Below are 6,826 nucleotides of genomic sequence, written 5' to 3'. Positions count from 1 at the left end.
AAATTCGTCATACTATGAGTATTGACGTGTTTAAATCGTCTCTATTATTTTCTTTTGCGTGGTTTTATAAAAATTTGGATTGCAATTTGCAGTTTTGCACGAAATTTATTGATCTATTTTTAATTTTTATTTAAGAAATGAAATATGTACATTTTTCTCTTCAACATGACAATTAAATACACCCTCCGTCCCATTTTAATTGTCACGTTGATCAACTTTGACCGTAAATAACTTTATTTGTGTCATGTAACACTTGGTATAAAATATATGAATGTATTGGGTTTTTAATGTACTTTTTGTCCATATAAGTTTCATCAACTAACATATAGTACAAACAAAGTTATTTACGGTCAAAGTTGGTCAACGTGACAATTAAAATGGGACGGAGGGAGTATATTGTAAAATTGTATACGTTGTAATTATTTCATCCTTTCGCTATGCGGGGATGCATATGAATAGAATATTACTTTTCAAAAAAAAATGTATGATTTCTAGAACTAAAATGCCTCTAATTGAGTTTGCGTGACTGTCACCAGGCCATGTAATGAGCTTGGGATCCTTGGATTGATTGTTTAACTACTTCGATATCATTTTTAGAAGTCCTAAACCAATGGGGATCTCCAACTATCCTATTCTTTTTATCATTAGATACTCGAATCATAAAGTAGCTCTTTTATACGACCATTGTAATCGAGCTCCCTAATATGAGCTTAACGGAGCTCGATATTGACTCCCTCAAACTTTTGTTACCTAATGGAACATGACCCCAAGTAAGAGTATTGAAGAATTTGTACTTATCACTTGAACATCATCTTTATTTAATTAAAGACATAATATAATTTCAATTTAAAAATAGGTTTGGCCAAGCTTATCAACTATGGCTTATGCTTGCAATAAAAAACAACTTATTTTTTTATGTTACATAAGCTTATTGATTATTTTTGTGTGATTAGATTGACTTATATTGCTTATAAAGTTTTTGAAGAAAATTCTTTCATTATAGCAATATAAGCTAAGCTAAAAAGGCTTTCTAAAGTTACTTTTTCCAAAAAAAATATACAAACTTAAAAGTATAAGTTTATAAGCCCATCCAAACACTTAAACTAGTTTACCTAAACAATATAAGCCAGAAGCTAAACAAACACCCCGTAACAATAATAATTTGTAGTGTTTCGAGCAAGCATATAAAAATTTCCATGTCTACAATTCAAACTTTGGAGAAAATGAAAATTTAATAAAGAAAGAAAGATAAGAGGTAAGTAAAGTTTTAATGAAATAGTTAATGAGATACATTAATGAAGCCTTACCATATCTTCAACCTCTATTTTTAACAAAAGAAAAAATAGAAAAAGAAAGGTTATTTCACCCCGGTTCCACCGAGCCAACTTTACCCGACTCATTTCAACGAGACAACATAACCGTTCGCTTACTTTAATTCACCCCTATTTCACCGCCCTCATTTTATCCACCACCAAAGGCATTTCTCGCTGGTTGTCTTTTGTTGTTGACTTATTATATATGGACCACCATTTCATCTCATGGTTGTGTTTAGTTGTTTATTCGCTTCTTCTATTTTCTGAAGTACGTTTAGATTCAATATGTCATTGTATCCCATATTGCAAGGTGAAAAATTTTCTATGCGCGGGATTTTCCACTTTAGTATCTAAATATGCGATCATTATCATTGTTATTTGAGTTTTGTTTTGTTTTGCAGGCTCTAATTAGATACCCGAGAGGGTGATTCCATGGGAGTCTTTCGCTCAGGGCGTCGACTTACAAAATGGTAAAATGATTATAGTATTTTGTAATTTGAATGTACATGTAGGGATGTAGCTGGTGTATTGAATATAGCTTGATTGGTTACTATATAGTAAAATCATTATCTTTATACTCGTATTATGTTAAGGAATGGGGACTCGTGTTTTCAACCAATTTTTTTTAAAAAAAATATCCATAAACTCTTATTTTGTTGTCATTGCAGCTCATAGTGCTGTATTTAAGTCACACTATATTTACATTCTTTCATTTTTAAAATAAAATTCCATTAAAACTAAATTAAAACCATTACATATTGTTGATAGGGTTAGTGAACCATTAATATTTTTGATCTTGTGAGAATTCATCTAGGTATATATGAGTGGATTAGTAGAAGATTTTTAGAAGTTATAAGTTTAACCTCACACATTCGTGTAATTTAGATTAAAAGTAGAATAGTATGACATTCTAAAAATAAAAAAATATTACATAAAACTTAAAATAAAAAAAATAGTATGTCATCTTCATTGTTGTCCGCATTGAAGTCTTAGAGCGTGAATTCGTAAGATTATATGGGATATGCGGGTCCTCATCTCGTATTTCAACTAATAAATCCCCGTTAGATGCCGCTCGAGGATCCTTTATATGAATGGACGAAACAAGCAGGGCAACTGAAGAGCTGATGTTATACCCTCCCAGCGGTACGCAACACCCGCCACACAGAGTAACGCTAGTACGCTACGGTACAAAGGCTACTCAGTAACGAAGACCCTCGCAGTAGATAAAAGAAATAAAAATTGTTTCCCTATAAATTCAGAATTTGATCATATCATTTATGTCCAGTAGAGAAGGAAAAAATCATCTTGGACTATTCTGGTCTAAAACTTAGAGAACCCTAAAAAGGCCTAACTTGTCCTCCAATATAATTTCTCCATATAAAAGAAGAAACTTGAATATAATTTCTCCATATAAAAGAAGAAACTTGAGACCTTTCAAGGTATCATAACTGATAACACAATCGAACAGATCTGAAACACACATACACATTTGATTGGTGTAAATAGACACAAACCTTACCTTCGGGGAACTGCCAACAAACAACCAAAACATCCATCATCTCACCTTCAACCCAATCTCGGTTTGGTGCACAATCAAAAGCTTTTGAAGATACCCGAAAACCATATATTGAAACAGGTTGGGAGGCGATCCTTTAAAACCCGTCACCATGAATTAATGTTAACCTATCTAGGAACAATCTTGCTTATCTCGTGGCAATGAATGTAATCAAAAAGCCTTTGAAACTATTCTTCTATTCCACGCCTTATAGGTTTTCTCCGATTCCAACAATTGAAACACCCCCCATTCCAACGTTCTCCAATTGTAACCTGTTTAGAAGCTATTCTTCAATCCATTTGGAGTATGATTAATGGCAAAGTTTTTCAACAAAAATTCGTATATAAAAAGCTATAATCAAATGCAAAATATCTTTAAAAACCTTAAAACTTACGGAAAAATCTATCAAATAAAGATGGAAGAGGTTGGCAATTTGGTGTAAAAACCAACATAGGCCAAGTCATTTCCAATTGTCACACAAGATGTCTAGTGGAACTTGTTCCGCTTTTCGCATAAGTGACGCATGTTTGATCCTCCACTAGAGCATATTGGGAATTGAATATATATTAATGGACGTTTTATTTTATTTTTTTTAAAAATTAAGACACTCTAATTATTATTATTATTATTATTATTATTATTATTATTATTATTATTATTATTATTATTATTATTATTATTAAAGAGTAGATATATAGACTATGATTCATGTGAACATATCTATATACATATTAAAACAATAGTTAAACAAACTTTTTAAAGCCCTCTACAAATTTAAAGGTATGCTAAAACTTCGCCACATAGGATTTGATCCTAGGTGTCATTTTCGTTTGTTTTTTTTTTGTTATTTATATGTTATAAAAAAAATTCAAACACGCGGACCTTAGGAAACCATCCGATTAAATCAGTAACCCGTTTAATTAACTCAGTCTTCTACCCCTTTTCTTCCAAACCATTCATGCCCTAATCCTTTTATTTTACATACAACAGGATATGTAAAGTGGTCTTCAATCCTAATTCCTATTACCGAAGAATAAAGCATTTGGTGGTTTTCAATTGAGATCCCATCTAGATCAAAGTGGGTTTCAATTAGTGGTTCAGTAAATTCTCAAGGTAAATTTCTTTTTTTCCATATATTAAACTTTAATTATGTATTTGTAATATTAGTTTTGTTAAAAAAATTTACTTAATATACCAGCTTTTTAATCTTTTGTTTATAAGTTATATCAATAATATATGTTAATATATACATTGATAGGTGTGGAAATTTATTTTTTTTCATGTAGGACTAAAGTTAACAGGTTTTTTGCACCTAAGATAGAAAAGTGACAATTAAATTTAGGTGTGCATAATCCGTGTGTAAATTATATCGTACATTACTTCAAAGTTCAAAATGAATGGTATCCTAATTACAATGTGCAATGTAATTGGAAGAATGTGAAGAAAAGAACACGTATTTATTTCCAAGAACAGAGTGGTGGTTAATGGTTAGATTCTCCTCTTTTTCAGTAGACTTTTCTCTTTTGGTATCGGGTTTAAGATAATTAATTCATCTCAATCCACAACTGTTTCTGCACCTATTTAAACCAGCACGTTTAGGTAAAGCTCACCAACTATCGTGGCCATTTTTTGAATGTAACCTACAAGAAGCGTATCTTCATCCGTGTCCATGGTCCTTTCTTCAATTCACTACTCTCACTAAAGATGAGGCCTAACCATCTTTAAGTAGACACAACTTTAGATGCAGAGATTAATCTGCGGTCCTTATATATTCAAATGAGTGATTGGTATAGCAGTATTTTTCAACTTAACTGTATTTGTTATTTGGTTTGGATTATTATATAAAAATGTTGATTTTGTGCAAGAAAAGAAGGAACAAAAGTTGCTTAGCAACCATCTTGGAGTTCCCACTTGATATGATAGATAATTGTTATTACTTATTAGGATAATAGTTTATAACCTGTACTTTATCAGTTGTATGGAGATTTTCTAAAGGTATTTGATTACAAGCCCAAGACACGTATTGGTTATAATGGTAAGTTAGATTAAGAATGTAATATTTTTTGTTCTATATTGTTACCCTTTTGATCTGTGTGTTTCAGTTTTTATGATAGATTTGTATCAAAATGTGGGATAGTGAAAAACTTATAGTAAATAGCTGGCTTCTCAAATATTTTGATTATTCTCTTAATTTCCCAAAGTTTTCAAGAATATGATCAGGTAGATATCATTTTTTTCTTTCTTTGTGCATCTCTTATATAATAGATTTATGTTAGATCGTTAATTGTTTACTTCTTTTCGTATTAATGAACTATGAGTGCATGACATTTAGTTTGAGCAGTGTGGCGAGCATTTGATATATAACAGGTCATGGCATTTAAAATATACTACATGGTTATACTTCGATTATAGTTATGAGCTCCCCAATTTAGAAATTTTTATAGTAGCAAGGAAAAGTGGATGATGAGTGCAACCTTATTAATATCATTGTTCCCATCCAGCATCATGGTTATTAATTGTGTTTTATATTTTAATATCTTTTGCTTTACCATAAAAGTAGACATACCAAACAGATTAGATAACTAATTAACTTTGATCATCAATACAGACCAAAACAAGGTATAAATTCATATAGGAATGCACTAGCATATGACATTAGATTGATAGTTGTAATTTGAAATCTAACTAAAACTCTAAAAGCATATGAGCTATTTCTACTTCCATATGTGTGGGTCCTCAACTCTACCTTTGCCTGTCTTGCAACAATGGGAGATTATTACAGGACATCGGCTATTGGTAAGGTATGTCATGACAAAGTAATCATATATTCTTTCCGAGCCGGAAGTAGTTTCATTCATGTCGGGTTATTTGTGGTCTTCCTTATAATGACTATGACTTACAATTCTTTTAGCTTGTCATGGCAGTTTCAAACCCATTAAAAGGTACCAGCATTTAACCCGCGCAATGCGGCGGTGGTGATGGTAGCGGTGGTGTGGTGTTGACGGCGGTGGTTGGTAGTGGTGGTGGCGTGACGGGTGGTGACGGTATGGTTATTATTGTAAAAATAATTAATGTAGAAGACGTAGTGTAAAAATAATTAAAAACCCATTAAGGGTAGAATTGTCATTTTGCATTTGGATATTTTTATGATAGAGTGTGCTGAAAAACCTGTGTGATAATTTTTATAAAGTAGTATAGATTAAAAAAGGATGTTTAAATACATTAATCCAGACCGCAACGGATTGTGTGGATGATGATGATGATGCTAAAATTTTGATTATCCAATTCAGGGAAAAAGATTCAGCTCTCAAGTTCAAAAGTTGCAATTTCTAAAACAGTCGCACATTGTGTGGGCAAAAGATCACCATGACGCTTCTTAGACGGTCTCTTGAGAGATCCAGGTTCAATTTTTGTCAAATGCAAGTTTGGAAATGGAAGTTAACCACCATCAATGCAAAAGAAAAAAATTGGGGTTTCGCAAGTACTAATGCGATGTATGAGATTAAGGGGTTTACATTGATCTATCTATTTGTTTTTTTTTTTAAGTTTGGCTAAGGAATAGAAGTTTTACCATGTGAACTTCATATGAATTAATTTTAAATCGAACAACAATTTATAGCATCTCGCGCATCGCGCGGGTACAAGACCTAGTAAAATATATAACTATATAAGTATAAGTTAATCTGTTCTTATATGCATAAATTTATTCAAATAAACCATTCACATATAAACATAAAGTTGTAATTTAAAAATTCTCATTAACTTTTTCACACACACACACACACACATATATATATATAGAAAGAGAGAGAGAGAGAGAGAGAGTATAAATTGATCTGTTGATATGTGAATGAAATTATCTACATATACTATTCGTATACGAACATCAAATTATAATTTATATATTTATATATTTTTATTTCAAATGTTTCTCACATGAACCTTACATACACACACA

At 31.5% G+C, this 6,826-nt stretch overlaps 1 long non-coding RNA gene across 1 annotated transcript; it reads left to right on the top strand.

The window, feature by feature from the left end:
* Positions 1-1,584: 1,584 nt before the first annotated feature.
* Positions 1,585-3,879, top strand: LOC122594866. Its single transcript, XR_006323131.1, has 3 exons — positions 1,585-1,623; positions 1,715-1,783; positions 3,859-3,879. It is a non-coding gene; the product is annotated as an uncharacterized LOC122594866 (long non-coding RNA).
* Positions 3,880-6,826: the final 2,947 nt, after the last annotated feature.

The sequence above is a fragment of the Erigeron canadensis genome, chromosome 4, assembly GCF_010389155.1.
Source record: "Erigeron canadensis isolate Cc75 chromosome 4, C_canadensis_v1, whole genome shotgun sequence".
In the NCBI taxonomy this organism is placed as follows: domain Eukaryota; kingdom Viridiplantae; phylum Streptophyta; class Magnoliopsida; order Asterales; family Asteraceae; genus Erigeron; species Erigeron canadensis.
This window is presented reverse-complemented; position numbering and strand designations above follow the sequence as displayed.